The sequence below is a fragment of the Ahaetulla prasina genome, chromosome 3 (assembly GCF_028640845.1).
Source record: "Ahaetulla prasina isolate Xishuangbanna chromosome 3, ASM2864084v1, whole genome shotgun sequence".
Classification (NCBI taxonomy): Eukaryota; Metazoa; Chordata; class Lepidosauria; order Squamata; family Colubridae; genus Ahaetulla; species Ahaetulla prasina.
This window is the reverse complement of record NC_080541.1, coordinates 220,507,833-220,523,665: the sequence shown is the minus strand read 5'-3', so window position 1 is coordinate 220,523,665 and position 15,833 is coordinate 220,507,833. Positions and strand designations below refer to the sequence as shown.

The following is a 15,833-nucleotide window of genomic DNA, read 5'->3' as shown; positions in this document are numbered from 1 at the left end:
TTATTGTGTACCTATGTGTTTTAATAAGGCTGTACACCGCCCTGAGTCCTTCGGGAGAAGGGCGGTCTAGAAATCTAATTAATAATAATTAATAATAATAATAATAAATTAAAGCAAATTCCTCCCAATACAATTCCTCAGTCCTATCACCAACCTTGGTCTTAATTAGGTAAACTGCCAAAGGCTTTTCGTAGCAAAAGTTTGGAAGACACCGATACAAATGCAACAAGACAAAGCTATCAACATTGTTTTCCGGCAAAGAGCACAAATGCCGTTGCTGGTCTTTTAAGCCTTATGGGAGGGGCCAATCATGTCTGATGGCAAAGAGGAGGACTGAGAGTCCTCTTTGCTTGAGCTGCTCTTGACTTCTGGCAGCTCTTCTCATGCATGCATTAGGAACAGGCTCCTCCTGGTCCTCTGCCTCAATACTGTCAGCCTCTGGAGGCTCTGGAATCCGCACATCACTCCCTGATGGTCCTAGCTCCCACCTCTGCCTCCAACGGAGAGCCCTCATCCGGGCCTTCCCCAGCCTCCAGGACTGGCCCATGTTCTTCCTCAGCCTCATCGCTGTCCGACTCTGTTGCCAGCTCCGCAGGCTGCTGGCAGATCACAACATCAAGGTTGACTTGACACCCCGATTGATTCTCCAGCCCTGATGTGATAAAAGAACATTTTGCTGCCCATTTCTCAGCCTTGTATGTCCAGAGCATCGACTGGGTGTTTTGATAACTTGTCTGGCCTTACCTCCTTTTAATTTGGTGGCCTTACGGATGGCGATTTTTCCTTCGGAAATGCTGAAAGGCACGGATAACGCAGGTTGTCCTCGACTTACAACGGTTCATTCGGTGAGTGTTCAAAGTTACTGAAAAAAGTGACTTACGACCGTTTTTCACACTTACGACCGTGGCAGCATTGCCACGGTCACATGATCAGAATTCAGACGCTTGGCAACTGGTTCATATTTATGACGGTTGCAGTGTCCCGTGGTCAGCCTTTGCCAAAGTCTGACAAGCAAAGTCAATGGGGAGATCCCGACTGACTCAATGATCATGCCACTGCAATGATTCATTTAACAACTGCGGCAAGGAAAGTCATAAAATGGGGCAAAACTCGCTTAACAAACGTTTCACTGAGCAACCTAAATTTTGGGCTCCATAGTGGTCGTAACTCGAGGACTACCGCCACCGATTGCAGCCACAGCTTCCACCTTCTCTTCCCCTTGCAAGTCAGATTTTGTATTCTTTCCAAAGGCATCGGGGAGCAGAACTCAAACTGCATGAGATTCCGACTTGCGTTTGGGATAAAAACTATATGCTTTATATATAAAGGTGGGGGGTTTTTTTGTATTTTTTTCCCCCAAGAGGCACCTGGACTTTCTTGTTTTTCTTTGAGGATGTTTCACTTCTCATCCAAGAAGCTTCTTCAGCTCTAAGCTTGGATGAGAAGTCTTCAAAAAAAGAATGAAAAACGCTCTTTGGGACAACCATGACCTGGATGACTGAGAATCTCCATAAACGTATAGTTTTTATGTTTTAGAATCTAGATTTAGAGGAAGCATTTGATTTGCGGATTCAAGCACAGGCTCTTCCTACAGCGCCCATTGAAAAAGGAGGCGGTAAGCATAAGCGCGGCTGTTCCCAGCCTCCCACGAGCACTTTCTTCTCCAACCACAAGGGGCGCCTCCCCACTCGGCGGAGCACGCGCTCCTTTTTTTTTTTTTTTTATAAATCCCCTCCTGGCCCTCCTTCCCTTTTCCCCCCACTAAGGAAAGAAGCGCATCTCTATGGTTCGCGCCGAACCAGTCCTCCCGAGTGCCAGTGTGTCCGCGAGAGAGAGCGGCCATCTCTTTCGTCGGCCCCCCTTCGAGCGCTTGGCCGGCCTCATCGGGTGGCGGCCATTTTGACGACGGGTTCAGCAGCCGCCTCAGCGCGGGCGGAGCAACAAGTTCCCCGCCCGGCGCTGTCGAGAGCGAACCGCGAGGAGGAGGAGGAGGAGGAGGAGGAAATGGCGGCGGCGACCGCTGCTCTCAGCTGAGGCGGCGACGCCGCCGAGGAGAGTCAGCGACCCCCGGTTTCCCGCCCCCCCACCTCAGCGTCTCTGCGCGGCCCATTCCCCTCCTCTCCGGTGAGTGAGGCAAGCGGGCGAGGTCTGGGCCTGCTTGGAAAACGGGAGGAGCGGGCGGGGGAGGAGCGGGCAGCGGCCTTTCTGCGCTGCCCGGCGGTGACCCCACAATCGCTGAACGTCAAAAGGGGCTTCGTGACGTGGCGGCGCCGCCTTTCTCCGGCTCGGCGCCTCCGTCGTCGTCGTCCTTCTCCTCAAGAAAGGCCCGGGCGGGCAAGGCGGAGGATCGCTCTCGGCCTCGCTTCTCCTGGATGGGACGAGGAAGGGAGGCTTCTTCCCAGGCCTGGCGGGGAGGTGAGCGCCAAGGGAGGATCCGCCTCGCCTCAGCAGATCGTCGTTGGGGCTCCGGCCTTCTTTCCCCCCCCCTCCGTTTTTTTGGGACGGCCAATGGTGGTGGGGGGGGTGGGGAGGAAGGAAAAGAGGGATTTGGGAACTCGCGTTTTTCTCCTCACACCTTTGAGGTGGGGGTTAGTGGGCGCTGAAACGTTTAAATAAATATTTTTAACGCGGGGTGGATGGGTGGGAAGGGTTTTAAAACGGGGGTCTCTCCAACGTGGTCAGTATAGACTCTCGCCCCCCCCCCCCGCAAACAAGGATCGATGGGACTGTCCAAAGGGGGTCGTCGGGTTTTTTTTTGTGTGTGTGTGTGTGTGTGTGTTATCATTCGAAGTACTGGTTAGTTCAAGTACTAGTGGATTATTTGGTTTTTTTTCCGATTTGACAAAATTCAAAATTTCACGGAAGGCTTGAGATGAGGCGAATTTTGAGGAGCCTCTGGGTTTAAAAACAAGGGGCCTTAAGTGGCAGTTGTGGGGGGGGAGGGGTTTTGCACGGGGGCGAGGGGAGGAGCTCTGGGTGTTTTATTTGGAGGTCCGTTCACACATCGCAATTGTCTAACACGTCTCTGCTCAGGACCCTTGTTGACTTCAGCCTGCGGGAAGCTCTGCAAACGAAGGGAGTTTCGTTTTTGTTTTGTTTTTTTTAAAAAGGCCTTTTGAGCTGCAAACATGCAGATGGCCACCAGATGACAGCAGAGTGCCCCCGATATTTCTGTGTCCCAACGCTGCCCTCTAGTGCAGTGGTTCCCAACCTTTTCTTGTTTGAGGCACAACCTTTTCTTGTTTGAGGCACCCTTGGAAAGCCTTTCAAAAGTTCCCGGCACCCTTATAAGGAAATAGATATTTAAAATCTCCGTAGCTCAAAAGTTCCCGGCACCCTCAAAAGATCTCACGGCACCCCTTAGTGCCGCGGCACACTGGTTGGGAACCACTGCTCTAGTGGTTGCCTCAGAGTACCTATCCCAACTGGGATAGGACAAAACTACCTTCTTCCAGACAAAAGTTCACTCTCTCAGAGCAAACCCAAAAGATAGGTGGCATTAAGAAATCGTGTATGGTCTAAAATAAGCTTTGTTGGCAAATGGGAGATTTCAAATTCTGTGTTCTCAGTTCAGCAGCTATAGGTTTTATGAGGTTTATACAATTTGACTGGCAGTGCATGTATAGGATTGCGCTTCTCAAGAAACTAGCTGACTTTATTTTCTTGATGTTTCATGTAATTCTTGTTAGACCCATGAGACTTGCTAGACATCAGTAGCTCTCTCCCAATAGCACCTGCTTTGTTTGGTTTTGCTAGCTGCTGGCTGAAACCTATTTTTTAACTAGCTAAGCTATGTTTCCATCTGCTCACCCAGTAATTAATTTTTGAGGAGGGAGTTTGAAAATGAACATAGCATAAGTGGTTTCTCCACAGTATTTCTTTTCTGTGTATTTACAGATTGATGAAGTTGAACTTATTAATTGGGTACAAATTGTAATATTAAAAAGAACTTTATAAAGGATGTGGAAATATAACGTGTGAGTTGCTTCTGTAATACCGAAATCCTTTATTCATCTAGTCTCCTTACTTATAAGCATAAATAATTTATAAATAATAATGTATAAGTAATATTTTGGACAGTTTAATTCCTGTTCTATGTTTCCTAATACGTTTATGGATAAATTTCTCAGGAATTTCGTATTTAATTGAATCTGAAATTCAATTTAAGATTGAATTATTTAATTATTTTATTCCTATTATGTTGCAAAGATAATATAGAAATTAGCTGCAATATATGTGGACAGTAAAATGTTTACCAGGGCTGGATGTAGCTCAATATTAGACATGTAAGAAAAACATGGCATTTATATTCTGTTTATCTAATAAAATCTTGTAGAGTCTTTTTGATGAGGGTGGCTTACAATTATTGCAAAATAAATAAATAATAAAATAAATAACGAAAAGGCTAACAATCTTTCCTAAATTTTGATAGAATAGAATAGAATAGAATTGAATTGAATTGAATTTATTGGCCAAGTGTGATTGGACATACAAGGAATTTGTTTTGGTGCATATGCTCTCAGCGTACATAAAAGAAAAAAAAACACCTTCATCAAAGTTAAAGTTAATCAATGTTAAGAGATAACATTGTCAGATCTGGCAGCCTGTAAGTTTGCTGAAATAAAACCATTTTAAGGAGCCAGGGATAGTATATGTTATTTAAGAATATCTTAAATGTCATTTAAGAATGTCTTATCCCTTTCTTGATGTTTGAACTGGATGGAAGAATCATGTTTAGCAAAGCAGCCGCTCCCCTTTTCTCTCTCTCCCACATATAGGTAGGTAGGTAGGTAGGTAGGTAGGTAGGTAGCATGATATATAGAGCTTTCTAAGTGATTACTAGCACTTTGAATTTGTTTTAGAGCTTGGAAGCCAACCAGCTTCTCATGAAATTACTTTAAAATATAGCTGCATAGGATGGACTGCAGTAACCAGCTCTGAGGTGATTTAGGGAGCTAAGGGGGAAATAGAATGCTTTGGATTCCCCCATCCTGTTCCTAGTGAAAGTTTGGAGGCTTCCCCAACATTGTAGCAGAAAGCTTTTGAATTGGCCACAATATTATGTTGCAGGAGTCAAAAGTGGTCTCAGATTCTGTTGGGAATCTGGACTTCGTAATATCCTACCAGCCAACCTTCATTAACATTGAAAAATTAGGTAGGGTTGGGCCTACCTAATACAGGGAATACAGTTTTGATTTCAAATTTCATGTCAATGAAATCAACAAAGCTGAACTTACTTTGAAAGAAATGAAGCTACACCAAATCCTGTCTTTTCTAAGATGCTGCAGCTCTTCAGTACTCTTGGAAGACCATTCCCATTTAAGCAGTAACTTTTCTCTCAGCTATCCCTATTTGAGCTATATCTCAAAAGTGCTTTTCTAAAAAGCAGCTGGACTTTCTTGGTTTTTTTCTTTGAAAAGGTTTCGCTTCTGATCCAAAAGGTTTCCTCAGTTCTAACCTTGAAGCTTTTTTGGATGAGAAGTGAAATTTTTTGAAGGAAAAAAAAAACAGAAAAGTCCAATTGCCTTTTGAAAAAGCACCTTTGGGCCTGGATGATTGGGAATCTCCATACATATATACATCTCTCCTAAATATGTTATTCACATTTCAAGGTTGCTGGTCATGAAGATAACCCAGAAATAGCTTCAAGCTGTTATTTGAGGGATTGTTGAAGTGACACCAGTCTCTTGGAGCTGGAAAGGATTTGCCATAATAATAACTCAATCATACAGGAGTTGCCTCCCCCATCCCTGTTTAGGATTGCTTTGACTATTTTTAAAGCAAATTGATGAGAATTGATGTTTTTATGTTCACTGGACGTCTTGCTAGTACTGTAAAGCTATACTTTACATTGAAATAAAAGCAAATATGTGAATAAGTGTTTTACATATAGTGTTCTCAGAATTGCACCCTTTTAACTTAGGCAACAATACATATCTATTTTAATAATATATTAAACCTATATTATTTTATAGTGAGAAATATCTGATTCTGTTGCTCTAGTATAATGTACCTTCCTTTGATATAGCAGTACAGACAATTGTTTGAGTCCTCTGCTACTATCAGGAACTATTTTTACAGAGACATTAAAGATCAGAATTTACTTGCTTAACTCTTCCTCAAAACTATATAATATACTAATATTGGGTTTTAAAAAATAGCAAGTTTGTTGAAGATTTATGAATTCCAAAATGTTATTGCATAAAATCTCATCTGCCTTTGGCTTTGGCTTTTGTAACATACTTGTTTCCATTTGACACTTGCCGTCCTTGGCACATGATATGATATGATGGGTCAGTATGAAAATAGAATTTCATGATGGATCAGCATGAAAATAGATTTTCATAACACAGCAAATTTTACACATCTTGAAATATTAGCTTGTAAATTGTTCCAAAGTGTGCAGAAGGCATTTAATTGTGTCATTATATGCTCTAATAAATAGTAGGGGTATAAAATTTTAACTCTTATGTTTTATATATAGTTCTGAAATTAATCATTTTTAAATAAACTATTTAATATATACGGATTTCTTTCCCTTCACCCAATCTGTCATCCATTTAGCTAACGCTGTCACATTAGGCATTAGTAATATGAGTATTTGCATTAACTGTATTTATATACTAATGTTGACTTTTTATAGTTTGAATTGCTAGTTCTCAGACAGTTTTGTTGGTAAACACTAGTTTTAACAATCTAGCAGAACGTTATAAAGTATTCTCAGAAAAATGATGAAAATAAGACAATGGGTGCAGTTTAACAGAAGAGAAACAAATATTGTATGCACAGACTGACTGACTTAACATTGTGCTTTATGAATTAATCAACAAGCATGTATTTCACATAGTTGGTGTATAATTGAAATTAATCCTGCTATTAAAACATTTCTAAATAGGTATAAACTTTTTTTCACTCAAATAAATTCCTAAACAATTATTATTCTTTCTGCAGACTGTGTACTGGTTTCATGTAATCTCTTATATTTAATTGATAAAATTAAAGAGTTATATGCACAATTCTTAAATCTGAATAATGACATTTTATAAAACATGGTCCCTGAAGTAGCAAAAATAACTTAGTCTATCTACTTTTCCTCTTTGTCTCCAGGATCACATTAAAATAAGTGAAGTTTTCTTTTAAATAAGATTGTATATTTTGTTTGATTATTTATAAACATATTGATGGCAAGAGTTGGATCCAGAGATAGAATAATAAAACTTTTATATTAAAAACAATATTGTTTTTTTGTTGCTGAAACTTCAGGACAGCAATTGGACAAACTACAACATAGTTGGACACAGTGGCTCAGTAGCTGAGACGCTGAGCTTGTCAATCAGAAAGGTTGGCAGTTTGAATCCCTAGTGCCACGTAACGGAGTTCTCGTTACTTGTCCCAGCTTCTGCCAACCTAGCAGTTCGAAAGCACGTAAAAAATACAAGTAGAAAAATAGGGACCACCTTCGGTGGGAAGATAACAGTGTTCCGTGTGCCTTTGGCGTTGAGTCATGGCGGCCACATGACCACGGATACATCTTCGGAAGAGCACTGGCTCTTCGGTTTTGAAACTGAGATGAGCACCGCCCCCTAGAGTCGGAAGCGACTATCATATATGTGCGAGGGTAACCTTTACCTTAAACTACAACAGAATATGAAAATAAGAAATCTGTTGAGCTCCTCTATAGAAGTGCTTTACTGTTCATACATTTCTAAATATATACAGGTAGATTTGGTCCAGTCTCTTGATTTGAAATGAGAAATCATCCCTGGTGGGACATACTGTGAATAAAAGAACTACATTACCTGTACATTATCTCAAAGAAACAACTATATTAAAGTCTACTAGGACTGACTGAATATTTTTTTAAAAAAAACCTTCAGGCCCTGTTATGTAATTGAGTTGAATTATTAAAGGTAATTGCCAGAGTATTGTATAGGATACATAGTGTATTTTAAGAATCATAAATCTGTAATTTGATAAAAAGTATAGAGTTGCCTGTTGTAAAACATTTAACTCCAGAATTATCAAAGTTTTAGCAGATTATTCATTGCATGGTTCTTGATGCTCTCTAAGCTTGGTTGTTTTCTTGCAGACATTTCATTATGCAAATTAGGTAACATCCTCAGTCCTAATAATTCATTATTTGTTGCACTACAAATGCAACAATTTAATAACATTGCAAATAAATGATCTAGCTATGTGGACTAGGTGCTTCAATTTTGGAAAGCCTTAATCTGGAAATTAGTACTGCATATGTCTCATCTATAATTAATGCCAAGCTTTGCAGATTTATGTCCCTCAAATTTTTCAATGGACATTTTAACCATCAAAGCCTGTTTCAGGGTAGCTAAAGAAAATAAAGCCAAAATGTTTTGTTCTTCATGTTTTAATATTTCTTCTTTGTTAGTCATCTTTCATTAACAAAGGAGAAATATTAATCCCTATCTCTCAGTCCAACCCACCTCACAGGTGGGAAAAATAGGAGGAGGAATTGTATATATTCACAGCCTCATGTTAGTTATACCAATAATAAAGTCAGGATAGAAAGTAAAAATAAATCAGACTAGAAACAACCCTACTCTTGCCTAAGGCACAAAACCAGCTGATGACTTTGGACTAGTTTATTTCAGCCTAGGAAGTAGGCAGTGGCAAACCACTTGTGAAATATTTTGCCAACAAAACTGCAGGCAGTCTGTGGAAATCAGACGTGATTGAACGGCCGACTACTGAAAGAATCCTATTGAATTAGCAATTCCCTTGTTATGTGTTTGGGTGGCTCTTACTGTTCCTTTATAATGTATGCAAGTTTCTCCTACACTATTGTTTGTTCGTTAAAACATTCTAAAAAAATAAACCATCCTCCATTACTACCCCTAGCCTGGTCAAATATACTATATTCTCATTCTCAGTTAAATAATACAGGCAGTCCTCAACTTTAAACCATTCTTTTTGTGACTGTTTGAAGTTACAACAGCAATAAAAAAAAGTGTGTTATGATTGGTTTTCACACCTATGACCATTGCAGCATCCCCATAATCATGTAATCAAAATTTGGGCACTTGGCCAGCGGCAGCTTTTTATGATATTTGCAGTGTCCTAGGATCATATGATCAACATTTGTAATCTTCCCAGCTGGCTTCTGACAAGCAAGGTCAGTGGGGGGAAAGCCATATTTGCTTTAGAATTGCAGTGATTCAGTAAACAACTAGAGAAAAGGGGTCATAAAATGAGCACAACTCACTTAACAACTGTCTTAGCAATAGAAATATTGGGCTCAGTTGTGGTTGTAAGTCGAGGACTGACTGTAAAACAGAAAATGATCTGCGAGACAAATTGTTGATTGTTTGATTTGATCTTTCTTAATTTGTTTACTTTCTAATAAAAATGGATCAGTGGTCATTTATATGTATGATAAAGAGAGATTGTTTATGGTCAACTCTTGAAAGAGCCCCTAAATCTAGCCTGGAAGTTGAAGCTACTGGACTTCTTTTCTTGTTGGTTTGAAATGTTTTGCTGCTTAGCTGAGTAACTACTTCAGTTTGAGCAACTTGGTTAGGGGGAGCCCATATATGTCCACCAGGGAAGTTTCATATCTCACCTAATCTGGATGGGCTCCTTAGGTGAGTAGACAGAGACTCCTTGGGATGTAAATGCTCCAACTTCTAAATTTCTCCCAGGTGAATCATTAAGGGTGGCCTCTCTGATGAATCTGTGAGGTGGTCTTAATTTTCCTGGAGACCGATGCAAGAGCAGCATAAAAAATGGGGAACAGGTTGTGTCTGAGGCGTTCACCTCTATTTAGGGAAGGATTTTCCATTTTGGCATAAACGGATTTCTTTACTCTTCACCATTTTTCTTCCTTGTCCAAAATGTGAATGTTACTGTCCTCAAAAGAGTGGGTTTTTTTAAAAAATGAAAGTATACTGCTGATTTCTGGTCCTGTGGTGTTGCTTCTCTAGGCCAACAACAGCGATGTAGCTTTCATTATTCAGTGTGTGGGGTAATCCTTTTGCGTGGCAGAGTTTGTGTGATAAAAGTTTTTTGTTTGATCCAACTTTGCTTACTCCACAGAATCTGATTTCTTATCAGTGTTCATGTACTGAAATCGGTTAAATTGTATTTGAAGCTTGAGAACTATCTGTTGTAATTTTCTACTAGGCAGGTTTAATAATTCTGGAATAGTGATGTAATTCTTAACTGGCAGAGAAAAGGACATATGCGCCTTATTTTGGACTAGTCCCAAGAAGCATTGCCAATTACTGGGAACTGTGGGACTTCAAAACATGTAGCTCACTTAGTTGGAGATCCTTAGAACCTAATTTTTTTGGGAAGACTATTTTGAAATAGAGGCTTGACTGAACTTTTCTCCAATTATGCCTGTACTTGTAAACAGCCAGTTGAAATATAGCTACTGAGAAGTAAAAATTTAAAATAGTCTTCCCTTGTGGAAAGAATGAGGCAGAAAAGTGTGTGTAAGAATATCCAGATTAACGTAATATCCAACTTAAAAATGTTTCTCCCAGTAAATGGGCGGATGTGAGGTAGTTACACATATTTATACATACCAGTATAAACTCACACTAACTAGAGGTTGTACTCCCCTCCAAAAAATATATATATATATTGGCCATCACAAAAGGTTAGTACTGGTATTTGAGTAAATAATAATGTAAATAAGAATAGCTTGTAGGCGCTCAGATTATAATGCAGAGATAGAGGATCAGATAACATTATCAACTTCTTCACACAATTCCCCTTCCTTCTTTTTAGTAGAAAAGAAACTTTAAAACAAGAAAGAAAGAAGGGTAAGGAAAGAGATAGGTAGATAAACAGAGGAAATGAAAATGATGATAGAAAACAAGTTATACCAAGAGGGCAGGGCAAGGAAGGAAGGAAGAAGCAGAAAGCTCAACAATGATGCTGGAGTCCGTAAGCAGTGTATGCCTGCATGCATACTTAGTATATTACCTAAACATGCCTATATGGTTAGTCTGTAAAAAGTTCCTTTAAGTATCATCTCTCTTACTTTCCAAGTAAGAATTAGTTACGTTTAGGTACAGAATCCTGCAGTGGGAACTGGACTCTAGAAAAATTCTGAAATTCAAAGATAGAAAAGTCTCAAAGCCTCCTATTCTTTCCAGATAAACTATAATTGGCTGAAATAGTTAATTTTTATTATGAGCTTTTATTATATGGTAGAAATGGTTTATGGAACTTCCATTTTGCAGGTACAAATAAACATGGCTGCTAGAAGTTTTTGGTGGCAGTTTCTGACATCCCCTCTCTCCTTTTTAGGTTTAATAAATTTGTCACTTGTTCCAATAGTATCTATTTTCCCCTGGATTTTGGAGAAAGCATTCAGTCTCCTTTAAGTCACGTTTGACTCCTAGGGATTACATGGACACTATCACAGTTTTCTTGACAACTGTGTAAATCTGGTTAACCACCATCTGCTTTTTTATTTCTTGGTTTAACCTGCAATGGTTGTATTCCATGATGGTCTTTCCTCCAAATTCTGATTTGGCCTAATTAAATTTAGCTTCTGAGCCCACATCAATTTTATCTAAGTGCTGCCTTTTGTTAAGGCATACTATGCCAGAAGAACAAGGAATAGTCCAGAAAGAGGATTGAGTATATGTATAAAAAGATGTTTGGATTGTAGGTATTATTGTACTTACTGACTTGCTGTTGGCAGAAAGGAACAAAGTAGACCAGGAGAGTCAAAACAATTACAGTGTCTTTTGTTCAGAAGTGGACTATCTTTTTAGGATTCTAAAGACCAGTGTCGATCAAGGAAGCTTTATTAAAAGACTAGAGCATAATCCAATCTTACTTAACAAGTTTTGGTTCTAGGTTTGTTTGTTGTTCTCAGATTGATTTCATTTCTTTGAGTCTTCAGAAAGCAGTGACCTATACATATGATTATTATGCTCTTCTAGTCTTTTTCTCTTCTCTCTCTCTCCTCCCTCCTTCCCTCCCTCTCCCTCTCCCTCTTTCTCTTTCTCTCTCTCTCTCTCCCTCTTCCTCTCTCTCCCTCTCTCCCTCCCTCATTTAAGAGGAATTCAACTGTTCATACCATGACCATTTTGGTTGAAAAAGTGTTAATTTTAAGTTTTTCATGGACCCATATGTCTGTCTTTTTATTCTTATTGCCAGCTTCAAAGAATACTTTGTACAGAGACAAAATATTGCTGTAATTCTATACAGACCATGGACTTTCAGAATAACTGGTGTTAAGAGATAATTCATGTAACCATCCTTTAATGCACAAAGTCCCATCTTTTCTTAGCCAGCTGAAAAGGAGGCATGTTGTATCTGCGCAATACATGAAGCGAGATTAGGTACAGTCTTGATCTTGTTCAATCTCTGGGCAAGCTCAGCAGGCTCTCCATCTCTTTATCAAATAGTGTGATTTGTACAGATAATAGTTTTTAAAAAAACCTTTTTCTAATTCATGTGCATGAAAAAGAATCTGGAATCTGAAAAGTCAGTCATTTTAACCAGTGCGCTACCAGAATAAATAGCAAAAGATTGGCAAAGGGAGTTGCTTTGTTTTGACTTGTTCTGTCCTGTTTGAGTTAATATATTGGATTCTTCATAGACGCTTAGGAATTTGAAAACCAATTTTTTTCATTGGTCACTATGTTCTCCTTGTATGAACCTCAGAGTCCACATATAATTTCAGCTGCAGTATTTATTTTTAAATAATGTTGAAATGGTTATATGATAAGTATCTAATATTTGCAAATCCAGAAAAACCCAATTGTTTTGAAAGGCCACATTGCTTAATATAATACAGGTAGGCAACATAAAATATATGCTATTGGTATTTATAATCAAATGTAAAGTATTACAGATGCTAGGTTTAGTGAAAAACTGTAATCAGAGTGACTTCTTTTTATGATTAAAGTAGTTTTTATACCACTGTTACATTAGTCCATTATTTACAGCAAGTGACCTTCCATGTATTGGATTGTTTCTGGGTGTCAGTTATGGTACTTGTGGTTCAGCATTTCTGGAAGTCATTCTTTTTATATTGATAATTTAATATCAGATCTTTCCATTGGTATCAGGATGGTTTAGTGTGCTATGCACACTTTCCACTAAACTATGCCACATATCAGGATCCAGGCACATGTTGTCTCTGTTGCAATACCTTGGAATAGCATCACCCCAGAAAACTAATAGTCTTCCCTAATAGTGTGCTGGAAATATTTAAAAACCTGGCTCTTTTTCCAGGCCTGGCAAAGGGGGAGGGGCTGTTGAGCTGACCAGTATATTTTGTGTAGTATTTTGAGTTCGTTTGTCTTGACTTGAATGGTTTCTTCTGTTTATTATTACTCTTTTATAGTATAAACCACCAACAATCATTCTGGAGACGCTCTGAAGTAAATCTAATAAATAGATAAATAAATAATACATTCACATTGAACAATGTAGTATTGCTTTTTTGATACTTTCAAAAATAATAGTTTTCATATTAAAAAAGACATAAATAATTGTACCCTAGGTTGTGCCTTGAACATTATGTTTTGTCCTGTTCTCCAATGCTAGAAAGAATTATCAAAATTGAGACATGCTTTAAAATGAGGCTGTGGTACAGTATAAGAAAGCGGGTCTCTTTTTGGCTGGAAAAAGTTGTTACATTTTGTTATGTGCAGGTAGTCTTCGACTTACGACCACAATTGAGCCCAGAATTTCTGTGGCTAAGCGAGATAATTGTTAAGTGAGATTTGCCCCATTTTAAGACCTTTTCTTGCCACAGTTTTTAAGTTGAAACAGTACAGTTGTTAATAGTAACATGGTTGTAAAGTGAATCTGGCTTCCCCATTGATTTTGCCTGTCAGAAGTTTGCAAAAGAGATGCCATGACCCTGAGACACTACAACCATCATAAACAGGAGTCCGTTGCCAAGTGTCTGGATTTTGATCACATGACCATGGGGATGCTGCAACGGTTTTAAGTGTGGAAGAACTGTCATAAATCACTTTTTCCAGTACCTTTGTAACTTTGAACTGTTGTAAGTTGAGGACTACCCGTATATGCAGTCTCTGCGCTTAACTAAATACAGTTTTCAAACCAACCAGATTTTAAGTATGTTTAAGTATGATTATCTTGAAATTACATTTGATGAAAACATTGTTAATAGAAATATAGTACCGGGTATAGTTTTAATCTGTGGCTGTGTAGAAAACATAGAGAAATCACGCTCTCCCTAGCATTTTATTGTTTGTCAGCTGCAAAATGGAAGCAAAAAGGGGGAGGTAGGTCAGCCAAGGCTGCTGCCTTCTTGCAGATGGTCCCAATAAAACAGTCATGTCCTGATTTCTTAAAGCTGAAGATGCAGTATTTACTCTTCATGCTAGTAGTAGTTTTAAAAATCTTGTCCTGAATCAGTTTGTCTTATCAGCCTTTGATTGTAGCCTTTAATATATTGCTTCACCTTGCCATTTCGTGATTGCTCTTTACCATTTTCTATCTTGACTTGCCCATGTCAGGGCCTGCTGATGCCTTAATTTGAAATTTTTGTCAACTGTACTCAGCGTGGCCCAGGGATATTGGAAATTGTAAGACCCAAACAGGCTTTCAGCAATCTAAAAAAATTAGAAATGGCAGTTGAATGCAGGAATTTTTTCTGTATGCACTGTTCTTGGGTGCATATAACTCTTAAGATCCTGACTGATTTTAGGAAAAATATAGTCATAAATAATAGCAATTAAATAACATTTCAAGTTGATTGAACATTTTTAGCATTTGAAGCAAATCAGATTTATCATGATAATGTGACAAAAAGATAGCTTTCGGGTTAGTATAATTAAATTAGAAAAATTTGGGAGCAAACATGATTGGTTCAGTTCAATAAGGCGTATCAACCAGTGTCACTTATGAAATCAAATTATTACGTTAAGGGTGAATGTACAGAGCAATTCCTTCCATGGCTTCCCGCTATTTTGAGGCTGGTGATATTCAAAAACTATAGCATGTCAGAGTTCCAAGTAACACCCCCAATGAAAGAAGATTCTGGGGCTGAAAGTTCCGTTTTATTAGAGATGTCATATTGGCACATCTGGGAAAACCCAATTCAGAAGGCTTCCAGGTTTTCCCCACCCAAAGGAAAGTCAAAGTCTCTTCCCCCTGCACCCACATGTCCATCACATGGCCCAATCAGTGCACCATCCCAACTGGAGATACCTCCCAGTCACACCCCTCCTGGAGGGGTGTAGGGCATTCCCAGAGAAAGGAATGTTGTTATGGCTCTGTATCTCCCCAGCTCCATACAATCCCCCCTCCTAGTTTCCCACAGCACTAAATGTGCAGGCCTGAAGGTCCAGTGCAAAAGATGGCTTCCAGGCCTGACATAGCATATACTTCAGTATAGGCTCAGGGTAATTAAAGGAAAAATAAAGAAGCATTCAAATTTTCTCTCATCCTCCAGCAAAAAATCCTGACTATGTACATGTATCATAGCTGACACCCCCACCCACCTCAGTCTGGTCCTTCAAAATATTAAATATTTAAGTAAATATCAAAATATTAAACATTTCATTATAAAAGATATCTGTCTGCCATAAGTTACAATTCTGTAAGAATATTTTTTTTAAAAAAATTGGCTAGTACGACAAAGTCAAAAGCAGGCCCACATAGAATGAAAATTGGCTGAAATAACTGACATTTCAAAGCAGCAATGTCGCTCAGACATTATTGCATTGTGTCATATATTTCTATGGAGATACAAATTGAAATACATGAGTGGAATACTTCGCTAGAAAAAGATGAATGTACATTTATTTTTGCAAAACATTAATTAGGTTCAACTGGAGTAACTTTCCCACAGG

General features: G+C 39.0%; 1 protein-coding gene across 4 annotated transcripts in view; it reads left to right on the top strand.

Moving 5' to 3' along the window:
- Window positions 1-1,752: 1,752 nt before the first annotated feature.
- DIDO1 (death inducer-obliterator 1) overlaps window positions 1,753-15,833 on the top strand; it is a 69,850-nt gene continuing 55,769 nt past the window's right edge. The window contains exon 1 of one of the 4 annotated variants that reach the window (XM_058178005.1): window positions 1,753-2,124. The gene's annotated coding sequence lies outside the window, so the exon portion shown is untranslated. The other 3 variants (XM_058178002.1, XM_058178001.1, XM_058178003.1) reach the window with 3 other exon arrangements.